The sequence below is a fragment of the Mytilus californianus genome, unplaced genomic scaffold (genome assembly GCF_021869535.1).
Source record: "Mytilus californianus isolate M0D057914Y unplaced genomic scaffold, xbMytCali1.0.p SCAF_8, whole genome shotgun sequence".
NCBI classification, from domain to species: Eukaryota; Metazoa; Mollusca; class Bivalvia; order Mytilida; family Mytilidae; genus Mytilus; species Mytilus californianus.
In genome coordinates, this window is record NW_026262734.1 from 24,953,327 (window position 1) to 24,971,778 (window position 18,452).

Below are 18,452 nucleotides of genomic sequence, written 5' to 3' on the forward strand. Positions count from 1 at the left end.
ATGTTAACTTATGACAGGACTGGTTCGAAGTTAACTTTTATCAGTAGCGGACCTGTTTCAGAGTTAACTTTTCGGCAGACATAAAAACAGTCCTAGGACCAAGTCCGCTTTTTACGTTAACTAGATTGTGGTCCTAGGACTGGTCAGAGCAGTCCTGAATCCTGTCACAGGTTAACTTTGACCAGTCTAAATGACTGGTTATCAAGTTAACTTGCTGTACAGGTTAGGACTGCACCCATTTGTACTATAAAAGATCTTTCATGTAAACCAAACTCCACAGGTGGCAAAATATAGTCATGATAAAATAACAACTGATATCTTCCTGACTGAAAACAATCACACAAATATGTGGCGGGGCTAACTTATTATAATTCAAAGATAGCAAGCCTAACCCGTTAATTGCAATTAATTTTTTAAATGCAGATCTATTTGTCGTTAAAAACTGTCAGAAACATACTAAAGTACAAAAGTGTTAACAAAAAAACCGAATTTCATGGGAAATTAAAAAAGCAGGAAGTCCATATAAAAAGACAAAATTAAACCAGGTTTTATAATTATATCAACATCCCACTTGTTGATGTATAACAGTTGTTTATATGTAGTTCCGTTATATTGACATAAATTGGGAGAGCCACCAAAACAGACATAACTGATTATTGTGACAATGATTGGGATCAAGCAGCATAGGGTTCATGACTTCACGTCTACTATTAATGGTCACATCATCTGTCAATGTTATTGTATTTCATTGCTTATTTTTATACATAACGTGGCGGGAAACGTCCCGTGTGCGATAAACTCGTTATACGGTTCACTACTGACCCCCAACGGATCTATAGAGGGAAAGTAAAATTCATTGGGGATACGGTCTTCGGTTCACCCCTATGGAGGTTACTAACCCCCAATGGATCCGTAGGGAGTCAGTAGCAAACCACATATCTTATAGTATTGTTGACCAATTGCACTTCTTGAAAACTGTTATGCAAGTCGTCATTCTTCTCAGAACATTTTTCGATCCATTTGTTTGAGATAAAAAATGAAGGTTAAAAAGTCACAAAAACCAATTTAACTCCACCATCAGTTTATGGGTCGAACAAGGTGAGGATTTATCGTAATGTTCCTTTTATTTTTTTGAAATAAGGGTTTATTGCTGATCTTTTGAACTAACGAATTAACGTAATAGTATACGAGAATTTTACGGTAATTTAGAAATGATCCATCATAAACGAATAAAGAATCGAAAAAGGAAAATATATTGGCGTCGCATTATTTCTTCTTTGTTTTGAATATTTTAAATGCGTCATGTTTATCGTTTAAAAATGGAAACACCGTGCAACACTAACCCTATCAAAAACCATAGTCGATCCCAGGGGCAGATCCTGCTCCATATGTGACACCCGTCTTGTTGTTAATTGTATGTAGAATTTTGGTGACAAGTCTCAGTCAGTTATGTCACAATTGAGGAAGAAATGACGGGAATGTGGCTTCAACTATTGTAACATACCCATTAGGGCATAAGGGTCAAACAACTAATGATGGCATCATTTAGACTTTCAAAAGGAATATTTTAAAATTGATCACTAGAAACTATTGATTTAATAGATTCCTTTTAGGCAGCAATCATCTTTCCAAAAATCACGAAAATAAACGCAAGCACCATAATATCGTATCAACTGTGTGATAGATACTCAAGATACAGGCGCCACAAAACATGTAGCTACACAGAAATTGAAAGCTGACAATGTGAAAGCTAAAGTTATCTCTTTTATTGTAAAGTTTAGTTATTAACAGACACCCTTGCCAATTTCCAGATGTAAGTCAAAATAATAAGCAGAGTCGTGTGAGACTTAAAATGAGGTATTTCCCATTCATTAATAGTGGTAAAAATTCAAATTAAAGTTAAAAGGCGCAATATCATGAATATTTGACTGAGACATAAAAAGTTATATAGGAATCGAATTTACGTTCACAAAGAGTAACTCTTATTGGCTTTTTTTTAAAAAACAAGCAACTTATAAATAAATAAAGCATCCCCCTTTCTTAAGATAGCAAAATTCACTACAAACGACGTCGTTTCAGAAATTTATCCCTATATTTCTATTGGAGATAGACCATGGATTTTTTAAATGTGTAATGTCCCCAATTCTTGACTGCTGGAATTGCTAATGATTGGAATGAGTTCAAACCATGCAAACAAATTAAGCATAGTACTACTAAGATAATTTTGGTAATAATTATTTATCAACAAAAGTACCTGAAAAAAATGGACATACACCACCAAACAAAATTGATTTTTCATGTAACTTTTTACATTACAATTCCATTGTCACTGAAATTAATTGCATTTCAATTACTTTTGTGCTAAAAAGTTTATCATAGAGGAAAAAAATGTGAACAAGCTGGTATGAGACTTTTTAACATGCACTGTTTAGCATTAAAACATTGGTAGAAGCATTGTGTTAAGTTTAAACGTGTTACATTACATCTGAATATTTGATAATTAATACATATATGTTTCAAAGACATCTGTAACTTGAGTTGATCTCTAATTAGATTTATCGTTATTACTATGTCATGTAGTTCTTAAAACAGTGTGTGTGTGTTGTTTCGTTTACTTGATGAATTCCAATTCATAATTTATTATTATTTATTGCTTTTAGTTTTACATATGTTCTCTCTGGACATTCTATGTTTGTCAAAATAACAAAAAAAATATAAGTTTAATACATCGAAAGAATATAAGCAATATGTTATCTAACAGCGAGCAACAAACAAATGTATATCAACTATCAACTGAATGTTTAAATTAATTAATAGGTTTGTAAGAAGAACTATATATTGCCTTTATCATAAAACCTAGGGGCATTGTCGTTCTTTATAAATTATTTATTGACAAGTAACATTAGCCATACATTTCATTTTAATGCAACCACCTAACATACGGCTAAATCATATACCATTCAGAAGCGTATCATCTGTACTATCTTTTTCCGGTCGTCAAACATTCGTACGGTACAATTCACTTCAAATCAAGTAGAAAGGTCAAGACAAACAATTTTTTATTCTATATGATGGCAACATTTTTGCATATTCTGTCTTCTGAATAATATATATTATGGATGTCATGATAACATGATAACAACGCGACTGATGAATCTTATGTAGTGGAAAAGGGCGTCTATCGTACGAAATGATTGGCTGCATATCTTCGATTAGTTTATGCATCTAAAATTTCAAGATTACTGAAAAGAGATAGTCTACATCAAAGATTTCAGCACGAAGTGTTCGACAGATGCTGGGATCTTTAGATTTGCATCAGCATATGAAATTGCTTTAGACATTGAGACAGTGTTTTCAATGGTTTGAACAAAAAATAAAAATTTAAAAAAAAAATAAACAAACCAGTTGTAATTTCTTTAAAATTGCAAAAACGACTAAAAATATTTGTACTGCATTCCTATAGATATCTGCTATAAGCATAAGGAAATATGGTATGATTGCTATTGAAACAACTATCCATCAGTAACCAACGAATGTGGAGGTGAACAACAATAGGTCACCATATAGCCATTAACAATGGCAAAACTCAAACCGTGATCGCAGGTGCTCTGGAATGGTAAGAAAATCTTGCTCTAGATGTTTTAACTGTCCAAATGCTTAAGGTAAAAAACAAACTCGGTAATAAGTCCCGTTCGGTTATATCACAATTGAGAAAAAAAGAACGTGATTGTGTTTACGAAAATTGCAAGATATTAGTTGTAATCTGTTACAAAGATACTCCAATACGATCATCCGACCAATGATGGCGTCCGTAAAAACTTTCAAAGGGATGACTTTATATGATTTTCTACCCAAGTAATAGATTCTCTTACCTGTATACGTATTTGGCAAAACCATTCGGAATTGTGGGTTCTCAATGCTCTTTAACTTCGTGCTTTATTTGGCCTTTTTTCAAATTTTTGATTCGAGTTTCACTGATGAGTCATTTGTAGACATAACGCGTGTTTGGCCTTCAAAATTTTAATCCTGGTATTTTTAAAAGTTTTGTTTACCCCACTTGGTCGATGCCACTGTTGGTGGAGGTTTTCTTCAAGAGGGTATCAACAGCCCAGTAGTCCCCACTTCTGTGTTAACATGAATTTTCATTAATATGGTCATAATTATACATTAACCTGTTTATTTAGAAAACTTAGTAAATAATAAGGATTTTCAATCCGAGGAATATATTACCTTACTAGTATTTGGCAAAACCTTTCGAATTTTAGGGGTCTTCAATACACTACACCACTAAGAATCCTTAATATATACAATCGCTTCTTTGTAAGCAACAAAACTTTATCAACAGAACCATAACACGAAACAAATTTCAAATTTTAATTAAACCATGTTTGCCCAGATTAAAACATCAATCCGTACTCATCCATCAGAGTTAGCATGAAAACTTTACTTTGAGCAATGCTAAAATATAAGTTTAGACATGATGTGGGACCATTAGTGTTCATAGCTGTTAAGCAACGCATATGTTTCTTCATTTAGGACAAATGTAGGAGTTTATTTTATTTTTAGGCAATTAATAAACTGCCAAACTTGACAAAGCCTCATATTATATGATTTATAATTCCTATTCATTTTGTAATATGACTAAAATGTTTAAACAAAATTGCACAATTTACCTGTACGTTTTACAATGGATTGATCAGGATAAAGTTCGGATTCTACTACGACCAGAAAATATTTTGAACAGGGCAAAAAGTTGCATTTAAGTAAGACATTAAGTTTAACGTCCCAAATAAGGAAGAATGCAACTTTTATAATCCTGTAAAGCCAAGCGGATTCCCCTCTTTGTCGTGTATGTTAATCAAGGTATACATTAAAAACAATAGAATTATAGAATAGTTTGTCAAAATGAAGATTATAGCAAGCTTTTTTCAAAGATATAATAAAAATAGGATGTGCAAAACCCTCGGATTTTTGTAAGGACTATGCACTGCAAAAAGCCCACTTGTTTGTCGTTTTTTTAAAACATAAATAAATCGGCCAATTTACTGTATGTTGAACTCCTTTATATAAATCACTTACCTGAATTCTCTCCCTTGATATAACAAAGTGCTAAAATTTTAAAACGTTGAAAGTTTTTCTGTTGTTGTGAAAATATTTTACCATTAGAGGCAAAAGAAACCAAGGGAAACCTACAACAAAATGACAAAACAAGCCCCCCCCCCCCCAAAAAAAAAAAACAAAAACAAAAACAAAACAAACAACCGTCTACAAAACACAACTTCTGAACTAAAGAATCATATTTCATTTTGAAATTATATCTTTTTTTATATTCCTTACACAATTGACAATGTTGCACAACCTATAGCTTGAAAAAAAAATTCCCATGGTCAACATGTTTCATTATATTTTTCGTTTCATTTCCAAACAGCGTTTCAAAAATTAATTCTATTTCTGCATCAAATTCAAGTAAATATCTAGATCAGTCATTTGCAGGCAAAACTTAATAATACTGACATAATTATTGTCACAAGATCCAACATTTTTATAATGTCAACTGTAGTATGAGAAGCTAAACTAAGCTTGTTAAATTGATTCAAATTATTAATGCACGTAAACTAATTAGTTCTGAAAGAGAAGCAATCATCAAATGATTTGTTTAACAGAGCTACAATTTTATTGATTTTCATATTATCAAATCGAAAGGTTATTTAAAAGATCGATATTCGCTAAATGATTAAGAATGCTCTAAATATACTGCCGAAATTTACCCCAAGGCTTACCTCGAATTAATCAAATATAAAAAAGCAATAACTTTTCTTTCCGAGATTCAGATATTTACACGGAAAACTCTACACAAAAATTTTATGACAAAAGGGACGGTTTTCGTTCCCTATTGTATATTTTCCTTTTTTGGGAAACGATGTTCCTTGACACATCCTACGGTGTTTTTATGATCACCACACAGGAATCAAAGCACATATAAATAAGACCGTTTTAGTGTAAAGCCGGGGTAATATGATTGTCATCTACTGTATTAAAGTCTATATGATTCTTTATCTTTAAGGCTATATAATAATTTGTTCTTTTCTCTCTTCCAATACATATATACATACATAAAATCGAACTGTAAAAAAACCGACACTAAAGATTGTCATTTTTTGTGCCAGATTAGTTTTCCTTTGATACAATATAGTTCCATCAGTTTCGGATATATTTCTTACAGATATAGTTGCACAAATCTTTAGACTAGTATATATAATCTTTACTCCAATAACGGTATTTTCCTTGCAATCCAATACCTTTTAGGTTTAGATATATATCTCTATTAAGACAGTCATCAACACCAAGCAAGACAAAAAGCCAAACATATCAAGAATACCAAGAATCAAATGGCAACGTACAAACAAATGTCAATAATATATGCCAATCCATTGATAACCCGCATTCTTAACAAGTAATAGTAAAATATAACGGATAATATAAATATTTTTACTTGTCCGTGCTTACCTGCTTCAGGGGTATAAAACGCTACTCAGTAAAAGGAAGTTGTGGTAACGTGTTGAAATTTCTTGGAAACGGTTCACCTTTACCTGTCTTTAATAATTGGACGATCGTCAAATCAGAAAAAATTACACTTTTGATCTCCCAATAGAAATAGAAAGAAATTCAACAGGTAGATTCTTATAAGGAATGCATATGTTTAGAATCAATATAACATGTTCGATTCAATCACCATTGTTGAAACGGACGTTCTTATGATATTAACATGTGAGACAACATGCCATAAGTAAATCTATTCTACACTAGTTCTTTAACATAAATAAGTTAAAAATCAATATACTGATAAAATAAGTAGGTAAAAACTATATGTACGCCTCGTAAGACCCGAAACCCGCGATTGAATTGTAACTGGAGAGCATGATTCATATTACAAAATCACATTGTCTCCTCCAGGACTCGAACCCGGGACCTGTGTGTTACAAGGCAGCGCTCTAATCGACTGAGCTAATAAAAAAAAAACTTCTTACGGCTGACTAAGTATCTACTTTTCAAGGGAAGCAATCCGGTCATAAAATAAACGATGAGTAGTATATCAATATATGGAGATGTGGCATAAAGAAACATCAGCCAAAGGAAACAAAAAACAGAAATCTAAATACAATCTTAAACATTAAACTGTTTAATCGACCCCTTAGTATGCCTGGCAACTGGATCCTAAAACTTGAAGATATTTCAAAAAATTTTAAAAATCAATGAAGAAAATCGGATGAGTAACAGCTTGCGGAATACTTTTCAAAATCAGTACCTTTGACACTGGCGGCAAAGTTTTTTCAAAACCTCTCCACTTCAAATGTTTTTTTTTTTATCGTAGCAAATCATTCTAATACCCATAAAACTTATATATTTAGATAGGTAAATGTCTATAATGTTTATTATATATCACTCTTTAGGTCATACACCGTATTTTTCACCTTTTTCTAAGCAATTGAAGTTGGGTTAAATCTGATTGTTTTTTTGCCGTCGCAAGGAAATCATTAACGTTACGATAACTGCACTGGCGACCTCCCTATTAAACAAGTATTTTGATCCAAATCGCTCAGAGTCTACATTGGTTATTGATTTGATAGACACCATCAATGAACTTTAATCAACAGTAAATTTTCAATAATGAAAAAACAGTAAGTTGTAAAACAAAGAAGTTGTTGATGGACTAGGGACGATTTAGACTTTGACATACTATGTTAAATCCTGTTTATTGTTGAATACTATATGCTGGTTTCTAGTCTTGTTATAATTTCTGCTTTTTTGTTTTTTGTTTTTTTTTTGTTTTTTGCGGGGTTCGTTTTTCTCAGTCTTTAGTTTTCTTTGTTGTGTTTGTGTACTGTTTGTCTTTTCGTCGTTTTCGTTTTTTATTGCCATGGCGTTATAAGTTTGTTTTTGACTTGTGAGTTTGAATATCCCTTTGGTATCTTTTTCTCTCTTCTATTCTCGCCACTGTTCAGGTTAGGGAAAGAGTTTGGCGCCAACAAACATGTTTAACACCGCTACGTTCTATATGTACCTGTCCCAAGTCAGGAGTCTTTAATTCAGTGGTTGTAATTTGTTGCTGTATATCATATTTGTTTTTCCTTTATTGTTTTGTACATAAATCAGGCTGTTAGTTTTCTCATTTGAATTGTTTACAATTATCATTTCGGGGCCTTTTATTGCTAACAATGCTGTATTAGTTTTGTTCATTGTTGAAGGCCGTACGGTGACCTATAGTTGTTAACTTCTACTTCATTTGGTCTCTGGCTAAGAGTTGTCTCATTGACAATCATACAGGATCTTCTTTTTTTTTTTTTTTATAGTAATGGTAGATTAATAACAGTTAACATTTATTCCATGGAGGACATGGCTTCATCTGAATCAGTAACTGATAAAATGGTTTTATAAAACGTTTAAAGACAAATGAAACAAGCGTCTTGTAAAAACATACAGGAAGAGATTTACAACTTTCATCTGTATGATGAATTGTCAAATGATAATATTTTAATCTTTGCGATTAAAGAATCGTACTAAATGTCGCAAGAATTTTAAGCCTTTCTTAATTGTTTTCCAATGTAAATCGGGATACGGGGAGTTATATTTTGAATGGTAAAAAGTCTCATACAAATCAGACACTTAGATATATTACACACTGTCACCATTTCAATGAGTCAGAAAATAAGCAAGATTTGTCTGATTAATTGCTGCTAAGCGGTATATATACTATCAAATTTGATAAGTTTGAAAAATTAGACCTTGCATGCAATGAAGTACTTATATTTAACACAAAGTACTTTATTGCTGTACAGGTTTATACACAGTGTTCATTTTAAACTTGACTTAACAATAAATTAAGGAGCAACAATACATAGACCAATTTGAAATGTGTTCAAAATCAATATTTATGTTTTTCTTTTCCCGAAATAAAAGCACGAATGCGAAGTTTGTATCAAAATATAAGTATTACAAATATTTAAGTGTTGGTAAACAAATAACATTGAATGAGAGTACGGACAGTATTTGTTTAGGATTGGGAAATAGAATTAAACGAATATCATACATTTGAGTGCTTACACTTTAAAACTAGTTGCTCGAATATAATTCAGGGGAAGGCACTGTTTGAGTGGAAGAGTGAGTGTAATTCGAACTGTCCGTAACATGCAAACTTGTATGTTGAATATATGAACATAAAAAAACATTGCCGTTTTGCTTGAATTACATAATCTTCTAATTAAATGACCGATAAATTCAGAAAACAAAAATGAATGAACGCAAAGTACAGAATATTTGACTAAAATTATAAGCAAAATATAGAGCACAGAAATAACCAAATATATAAGAAATGTATTTGATGGTTACCTTTTACTAGACAGAAAAGTTTTGGACGACGACTGTGCTTAATGTTAAGAAAACCAAATATTATGTAAATAAACGTTTTTTTAAAAGAAAATCTTCCTTACTACGCCTGAGTCAAATTGTGTTAATCAAGCATTTGAAAAATGTGTTTAATAATTATATAAAACATTTAAAAACAATTTTGGTGAATTAACAGGGCCAAATAAGCCCCAAATTTAGCATTTTCGTGTATAGGCAATTTACCAAATAGTTTATTTACATTCCAATATGTTGTTGCAAATTCATTGATTAAAATAACACAACCAAGTAGAAAAGGAAAACGAACGAATTAGAGATAACAATATTACAGAAAAGGGAAATCAATGGTTTAAGCATAAAGTGTTCGACAGATACTCATATTTTTAGATTAGCATTAATATATGACAGTGCTTAAAATATTGGGACAATGTTTTCAGTGGTTTTAACAACAAATGAAACTTAAAACAAATAAACATACCAGTTGTAATTCAATAAAAAAACAAAAAACGACCAAAAATGTTGTATTCCAACAGACTTTAAGATATGTGATGTAAAGTTAAAGAATTGTGCTATGATCGGCATTGAAACAACTGTACATAAGTAACCAAAGAATGAGGAGGTGAACAACATTATGTCACCATATAGCCTTTAACAATGGGCAAAACCCAAACAATAAAGAAAGTTATAAAAGGCCTGATATGACAAAATGTGAAACAATACAAAAAAGAAAACCAACGACCCGATTTAGACAAAAAACAATAAACTAATTTGACAGAGAAGAACCTACTTAATTGTGGTCTCCTGATTCGGGACTGCTACATAAAGAATGTGCTGGGTTTAATAATATCTGTGAGCGCACATCTATCTATTCAAACGTAAGCATGGTTTTAAAACAAACCGGAAAAATCCAAAGCAAAAGATCTTGATTCATGAGATGTGCATAAGGCATTAAAACTGGAAAACAAAACAAAAACCAACACATTATTCCGATTTTAGAGAACTGATATGACAAAATGTGAAACAATACAAAAGAGAAAACTAACGGCCCGATTTAGACGAAAAACAATAAACTAATTTGACAGAGAAGAACCTACTTAATTGTGGTCTCCTGACTCGGGACTGCTACATAGAGAATGTGCTGGGTTTAATAATATCTGCGAAAGCACACCTCTCTATTCAAACATAAGCATGGTTTTAAAACAAACTGGAAAAATCCAAAGGGAAAGATCTTGATTCATGCATAAGGCATTAAAACTGGAAAAAAAACACAAAAACCAACACATTATTCCGATTTTAGAGAACTGTCAGTTACTAAAAAAGAGGTGTAAGATACTAAAGGGGGCAATCAAATGCGTAAGTCGAAAAGGTGGGAAAAAGCATGGCCATGAAATACCCGAACAACGACTAAGAAACAAACAGTCTAAAAAACCCTACATAGAAAAGATTGAGGAAAATGAAACTAATCAAAAACTTCGGGGTGATTGTATGTGCTCTGGAATGTTAGAACGATCATGCTCCTAATGTTTCAACCGTCGAGTTACTGAAGGTAAAATACAAGTTTTCGAAAAACTAAGGATGTTCTACCCCAGGAATAGATTGTCTTAATTGTAGTTTACAACATCATTCTGAATTGTAGGTCCTAAATGCTCCTCAACTTCGTACTTTATTTGGCCTTTTAAATATTTGATTCGAGCATTTCCGACGAATCTGCTGGAGAAGAAACGCGCGTTTGGCGTACAAAGTTTTAATTCTGGTATCTGGGATTGATCAGGATGAAGGTCGGATTCTACTGTGGCTTGAAAAAGAGGATATTTTGAATCGGGAAAAAAATTGTCATTAAATAAGCATCATGTTTAATGTCGTAAAAAAGGAAGGATGCAATTTTCAAAATCCTGCAAAGCCAAATGGATTCCACTTGATGCCACACTTGAGTTTATTTACAACCACTGGGCCGATGCCACTGCTGATCGATGTTTCCTCCACGAGGGTTTCAAAAAATCAGTATTTTGCACTTCTGTGTTGATCTAAATTATCATTGATATGCTCCTAATTATAAATTAATTGTATACAAAACTTTGAATTTTTCGAAATACTAAGGATTTTTAACCCGGGGAATAGATAACCTCAACTGTATTTGGTAAAACCATACGTAATTCAGGGTCCTCAATCAATGCTCTTCAAATCTGATGTTCAGTAGTTGTCGTTTGTTGATGTGGTTCATAAGTGTTTCTCGTTTCTCGTTTTTTATATAGATTAGACCGTTGGTTTTCCCGTTTGAATGGTTTTACAGTAGTAATTTGTGGGGCCATTTATAGCTTGCTGTTTGGTGTGAGCCAAGGCTCCGTGTTGAAGACCGTACTTTGACCTTTAATGGTTTACTTTTATAAATTTTGACTTTGATGGAGAGTTGTCTCATTGGCACTCATACCACATCTTCTTATATCTATCTTCAACTTCGGACGTTAATTGGCCTTTTTACAATTATTTAATTCAAGCGTCACTGATGAGTCTTTTGTAGACAAAACGTGCGTCTGGGGTAAGAATATAATCCTGGTTTCTATGACGATTTTATTTACACTTCACCACTAAGATAATATTGATAAATACTATAGCTTCATAGTAAGCAACAAAATTCTATCTAGAAAAATCATAACACAAAAAACAATCTAGTTCTCAGCAAATTTCAACTTTGAAATAAACCATACTTTTCCAGAATAAAACATATATTCCTACACACCCAACAGATTGAGCGTAAAAGCGTCAAGCAGATTTCTGTAAAGCACTACTTTGTGCAATGCCAAAATATAAGTTTAGACATGATGTGGGAGCATTAGTGTTTATAATTGTAAAGCAAAGCATATAGGCAGTTTTTTTCTTTTGAAAATTTTAGGCAATTAATAACATGCCTAACCTTGACAGGCTTGATATAATATGGTGAAAAATTCCTAGTCATGATCATTTTGTAATATGACTGAAATTTGAAAACAAAATTCAACAAATTGCCTTTATATTCTGCAATAGATTGATCAGGATAAATGTCTGAATCTACTGCGTGCAGAAAATGAGGATATGTTGAATAGGGGAAAAAGTTGCCTTTAAATAAAGCATCAGGTTTAATATCCCAATAAAGGACCGGAAGGATGCAAAATAAGAAATCCTGCAAAGTCTAACGCATTCCACTCTATAGGATGTATGTTACGTACTGGGGGTATCTATTTTGAACAGTTATATTGCATAGTTTGTCAAAATGAAGTTTATAGCAAGATTTTTCAAAGATATAATAATAATAGGATGTTATTAATATAAAATCGAAGCTATTTGATATTGTTCACTTAACATAGGGAAGTTTCCTTCTTATACCGAAATTTTTAAGTAATGTCCTTTTTACATTTTGTTTTTGCATATCATATTGTAATCCGATTCAGAGTTTATTTCCATGCCTTTGAAAGAGATAAAAAGAGGTAGGTTGAGTAGTTACAAAACCAATTCCGCCATCTGTTATTGGGCTATCAAAGCGAAGAAGTATCTCTTAATGTTCCGTGTAGTAAGGAAATTAGAGTTGGTGGAAATCCATTTGTTGTCACTTTCAAATCTAATCAATTTAATATATTCGAAAGTTTGGGGTGATCTAGAGAAATCATGAAGACATACATAATGAACATAGTGCATGTTCAGTGTAATGGCTTTGAAATATTTCTTATTCATTCTAAACTGGATATACGAATGTTCTATGTTTTGAAAAGATTAAAATAAGATGTTTCGAATAGAATAGACAATTAATTTTGTTACATGAAATGATAAAGTGTCAATTTCTAAGTGTTGTAAAAGTCACAATATTTTATAATGCATCGTGTTCTTGCAACGCTTGAAAAGCAACCATATCAATGACATCACAAAACTTTGTCGGCGCAATTAGGATGACCGGTAACACCCCGAGGTTCCACGTTTTTATCTCAGAACCAGAACAACAACAGAATGAACACGAGGACGTTCCGGAAATGAAAAATATGCCGAAGAAGGAGTAAAATATCTATTCTTTGCTAATATCTAATGTTTTTCATTAACCTACTAAAATTGTCAAAAACAATAGCTGATAAAAAGTAATTTGATACAGTATTTATAATTACTATAATAAATTGTATATTTTTTCATGTTTCTTCAAAAAATAATAGTATATTCGTCAATGACATATGATCATTAAAATAAATAAATACAATAATTTAGTATATAATAACATGTTGGAAATACCCAGCTTTTTAGACGTGTTATATGTGGTGTCAAAGTCAATGGCAAAACTGTCCGTCTTTAGGCTTTTACCTACTTTTCAAGGTAGTTTTTAAGGAAAAGAATCAATTGCATCTGTACAACGAGAAACAAGGCTAGATATCTTTATAGATATATCAACTGTCAGCATATCGTTTAGATCCAAACCAAAAATGAAAAAAAAAATAAGTCAAGAATTAACCTTGTTAGATAGTTTAAACAACAGCAAAAAGTTATGTTCGTGTAAAAAATTGTATTGCTTTGTTTTTCTTAGCAAATGTAATTTATTTCATTGTAGATCCTATACCTTTTCAATGTAATAGCAGTATTTTTCTATTGTAATTACAATTTGTATTTTTTATGATGTTTCAGTTTTTTAGCATACTGCTAAACGTCCAAATTAATCTTGAAAGCATTTGTCGAAAATTTTAATTGTTCTTCGAACATAATTTTATAAGTTAAAGTCATTTGCGTTTTGCTGGGATGTAGAATTGTATCGTACGTAACTGGGATAACTATAACTGTACATCTGTGTTTGTTTGGATAATATTTTTGCTATATATGATTCAGGTGTTATTGTAAACCGTATAAGATTGTATTGTCTCTCTGGATATTTCTTTCTCTTAAGAAATTGTAACTCTTTGTTTGTTTGGCTATATATAGTATGACCTATGATACAATTGAATAGTTGGGAAGAATAGTGACAGTAGCCACATTAAAATGAAGTTTATTTATCGTTAGCTATTGATAAACAATAAAACACAGAATCATAGAGCACGTGAAAAATAATTGAGATGATAAAGCGATGAATAATTGTTTTCATTTATATTTTCCATGCGTTCCCATTTGTTAATTAAACTTTGTCTTAACAGTTGTTAAATTATTTGGTGTATGATCTGTTTTCTTTCAGAATCTATAAATACTAACTGATTTCAACGGTTGTTTACCTTATTTTTCATCACGGGTTTCCCCCCACCCTTGCGCTGTGCATTTGCCGAAGTGTCATGGTTATGGTCAGTTCATTTGGAAAAGATTTTGGTCAATTCTAGTACAAGAAAACAATAATTCAAAAGCATTACATTTCTAAAGATATGAAAAAAATAGAGGATTTCTTTTTTAAATTAATACTATATAAATGTTTCATAGTAAAACTTAGTCACTGAATTATATAAAACATATTCACCTTTGTAAATTAAAAGTATTATATGACTTTCAGTCAGGGATTTCGTTACCATAAATAACTTAAATCTTCTGCTAAATTCTTTCATAGATACAAAGATTGGGGTCTGAAGTGTGACTCTACCTGTAGGATTCTTATAAAAATTAGGATTTCACTTGCTAATGTTTACAGATATGTTGTTTATAAAGTACGTACATTTAAATACAATCCATGTGAACTAATTGCTCCATTCGTTATAAGTTTAACACCGTAGAAAGATGTTTGAATATAGATACTATCGGTAATGACATGAATTTTGTTTTTAATAAATTAAACATAACTAAATATGGATTTCTTCGCATGTATGAAAAGTATGGTCCTACATTCTGTCAAATTGATATACTTATGTTATGGCATTTAAAAGGTCATGCTTTTCGCAGACTTACATTAAATCAATTGGATGTGTACTTTAGTCTGAGAGAACATGAATTATTTAGTAGTTGTTACTGTGTTTTAACTAATTTTCAGTAGCTGCGAGTACTCTTAGATCGGTACTTTGTGTCTTTGTGTTCATGTTAGTATTTTTTTTTGTGTTTTTGGCCGATCTGATGGGTCAGGCTATTTCTTTTAGCGTCTAATTTTTATGTTTTGCTAGTTTACCATTGTCCCATGTAAGGGGAGGGTTGAGTGCTCTCAAACATGTTTAACTCCGCCACATTCTGTATGCACCTGTCGCAAGTCGAGATCCTGTAATGTTATGGTTTTCGGTAGTTGCCTCCTGTTATATACGTTTTTCGTTTATTGTTTTGTCATAAATCAGACTGTTGTTTTTTTTTGTTTTTTTTTGTTTTTTTTTTAACGTTTCACTTTTTGTCATGTCGGGTCTTTTAATAGCTGACTGTATACTGTATGGGTTTTGCTCTTTTTGAAGGTCGTTCGTTGATCTATAAATGCAAAAATTCGTGTCATATTGGACTCATAATTTAGCTTGTCCAGAATCTGATTTGCCTTTTTTCTCGTATAAATACAAAATACTTGGAATTATATGTATACAGTGCATGGAAAGTTATACAAACATTGTGTTCTGTTTTATACGTCCTTGTTTAAAAAAAAAAGATATTTACCGAAAAATCTTCTTTTTTTTATTCAAATGTGATATTCGTCTGCGATTTTCCCCACAATGCATCTTGTTTACAAAAGAAAATATCGCTATTCTACATAAGAAACGTTTTTTTTTTCGATTCGCTCTCTCCATAGACGGAGGATGAACTGAATATGAATATCGAAAAAATTATATATGTAACTTTTAGATATCCGAAATAAAGTAAACTTCTACACGTATTCGTAAAATGAAAATACAAATGAATAGAATACACGTTAATATCAGCATCTTTTTAAAGTAAAAATAACAATTTGGCTACTCCATTTGATAATATGAAAGTGGGAGGAGGATGATTATCTTGTCAAAGACCTCCATAAGAAATTCTCAGGCAATTTAATTCCCTCAGATGCTTGGTTTTAAACACTTCAGATGCCAAATTGCCATAAACCCTTCATTTTTACATATTTAGACAAGAAAAGATACCTCAGATATATTATTAGACAATCGGTACCCCTTAGAAAAAACCATCCAAGGACACCCCCCCCCCCCCACTATTTCAGATGTTAAATGGAATAGTCCATTGTTGAATCTTCTGTACGGCTTGAAAAAGGGTTGAAAAGCAAAAGGAAGCCTGATGTTGTAATTGAATCGTGCATAAAAATGCAATTTTTATCATTTTTCATATTATCGATAAAGTTGGATGATTTCTACAGCAAAAACAAATTTGGTTACCCCTATACTTTTTTTCTGTCAATAAAACGGATATTTTTTAGAGTCAATAACAAATAAACTTTATGGAAAATTCGTAGAAGAAGATTTCACGGAAAGGCAATTCACGGAAAGGCAATCTAAAATTCAAATATTTCAATAACTTACATTTTTTGTACGTGCATCCTTTACATTTGTATTTCTGTATTAGAGAATTTATCAGAAGTGGATTCGTAATTGATGATCAACGCGTGACTATTGTTTCCGAATCCACTACTTATAATAAATTCTCAAGCTTAGCCCATTTCTTGTAAAACGACTGTCATTTGTTACGTTTTGACAATAATCCAAGAAAATGTCAGAAAGATATTTTCAAATTTTGTCTAATCTATTCTTATATAACCAAGATTCAGGCAATTATTAGCTATTATACAACCAAAATTAATTATTTGAATATGAAGGAAAAGTGATGCGCTTTAGGTTTGGATGTATAAATATAATAATTACATTTTTGATAACCAATCTGCTCATAGCCGTGATTGTTTAGTTATTGGTTACGAATGTCATAACGGTAATATCAACATTACGAAGTTCGAACATTGTACCCGGAATGAAATTATTTTATCCTAATTGGTTTTTTTTTTTTCTAAAGAAAATTTTTTTTTAATCACAGCGGAATTTTGTATTTCAATTTCATATATTGGTGATAGTTTTGTTGGTGTTTGCTTTATTGCCAAAGAAGTAGTTTTACGGTCGTGGCTGTTATACACCACTTTATCTAAAGTTGATTAAGTTCAATGCTGACGTGATATTTATTCGAACCATTAATGATCAAAAAAGAAAGATTGATTGATAGCATAATACCAGTATTATAAAATTAAAACCCTAAGTAAGCATTTGCTTTGATAAAAAAGAAAATTCAAAATCCTTGTACGTTAGAAGTGACAATTGTGATTGGCATATGTATGTTTGTTTTAAAGTGTTTACAACTATGGTATAACAGCCAGAATCGTATAAAGGTTCAGTTCATTACAATGTTGTTGAAAATCGACTCATGTTCTAACCCGACATCCTGAATAAACTATGTTTTATGATTTTTAAGAAAATATTTAATTCATTGTTTTCTCTTGTTTCATTGTCATCCTTTATTTTGAAATTGCTAAATAATCGTTCATAAGAAAATTAAAATGTCGAACGTAATCTGCCTTTAGTTAAAACATAACTCTGAAAAATAAATAAATCCACTCACAATTGAAAAGAACATCATGAAAAAAACCAAGACTTGTACGACTTTGCCACCAGCAGAGCTAAAGAAAAAAGTACATTTTAATATGACGACCTATATATCGTCAACCGGTATAATCACAGCATATCTACTTTTAGCGCAGACGCATAGATACACAAAATTGGCTGTTCCGCGTTGCGCGTAGCTTATTTAAACGACCAGGTAAACTAAATGTTTGACAGTAAATCCGACGTTTTACGTAGGCCAAGCTTCGAATACAATACGGTTATCTCTATTCTGATGCAGAATAAACAGATCGGTCCATTTCAGTTATTATTTCGATGTAAAATGTCATAAAACGAAAATTCCGCAAAATGATGGTATCGTCAACTAAACAAAGTGACGTCATATGTATGCTTCCGGTGTCAAATGTAAACACCGGGCGTTTTAAGGTTTCGTGTACGCCTCAGAATGTAATAAAATAACACAAAAAGAACAAATTTCGGTGAAAAATTTGAGTTTTTTCATTTATTATTAAATAATTTTATATCTTTAATATTATTGTATGTGGGGTAAAACGGAACAGCCAAAAC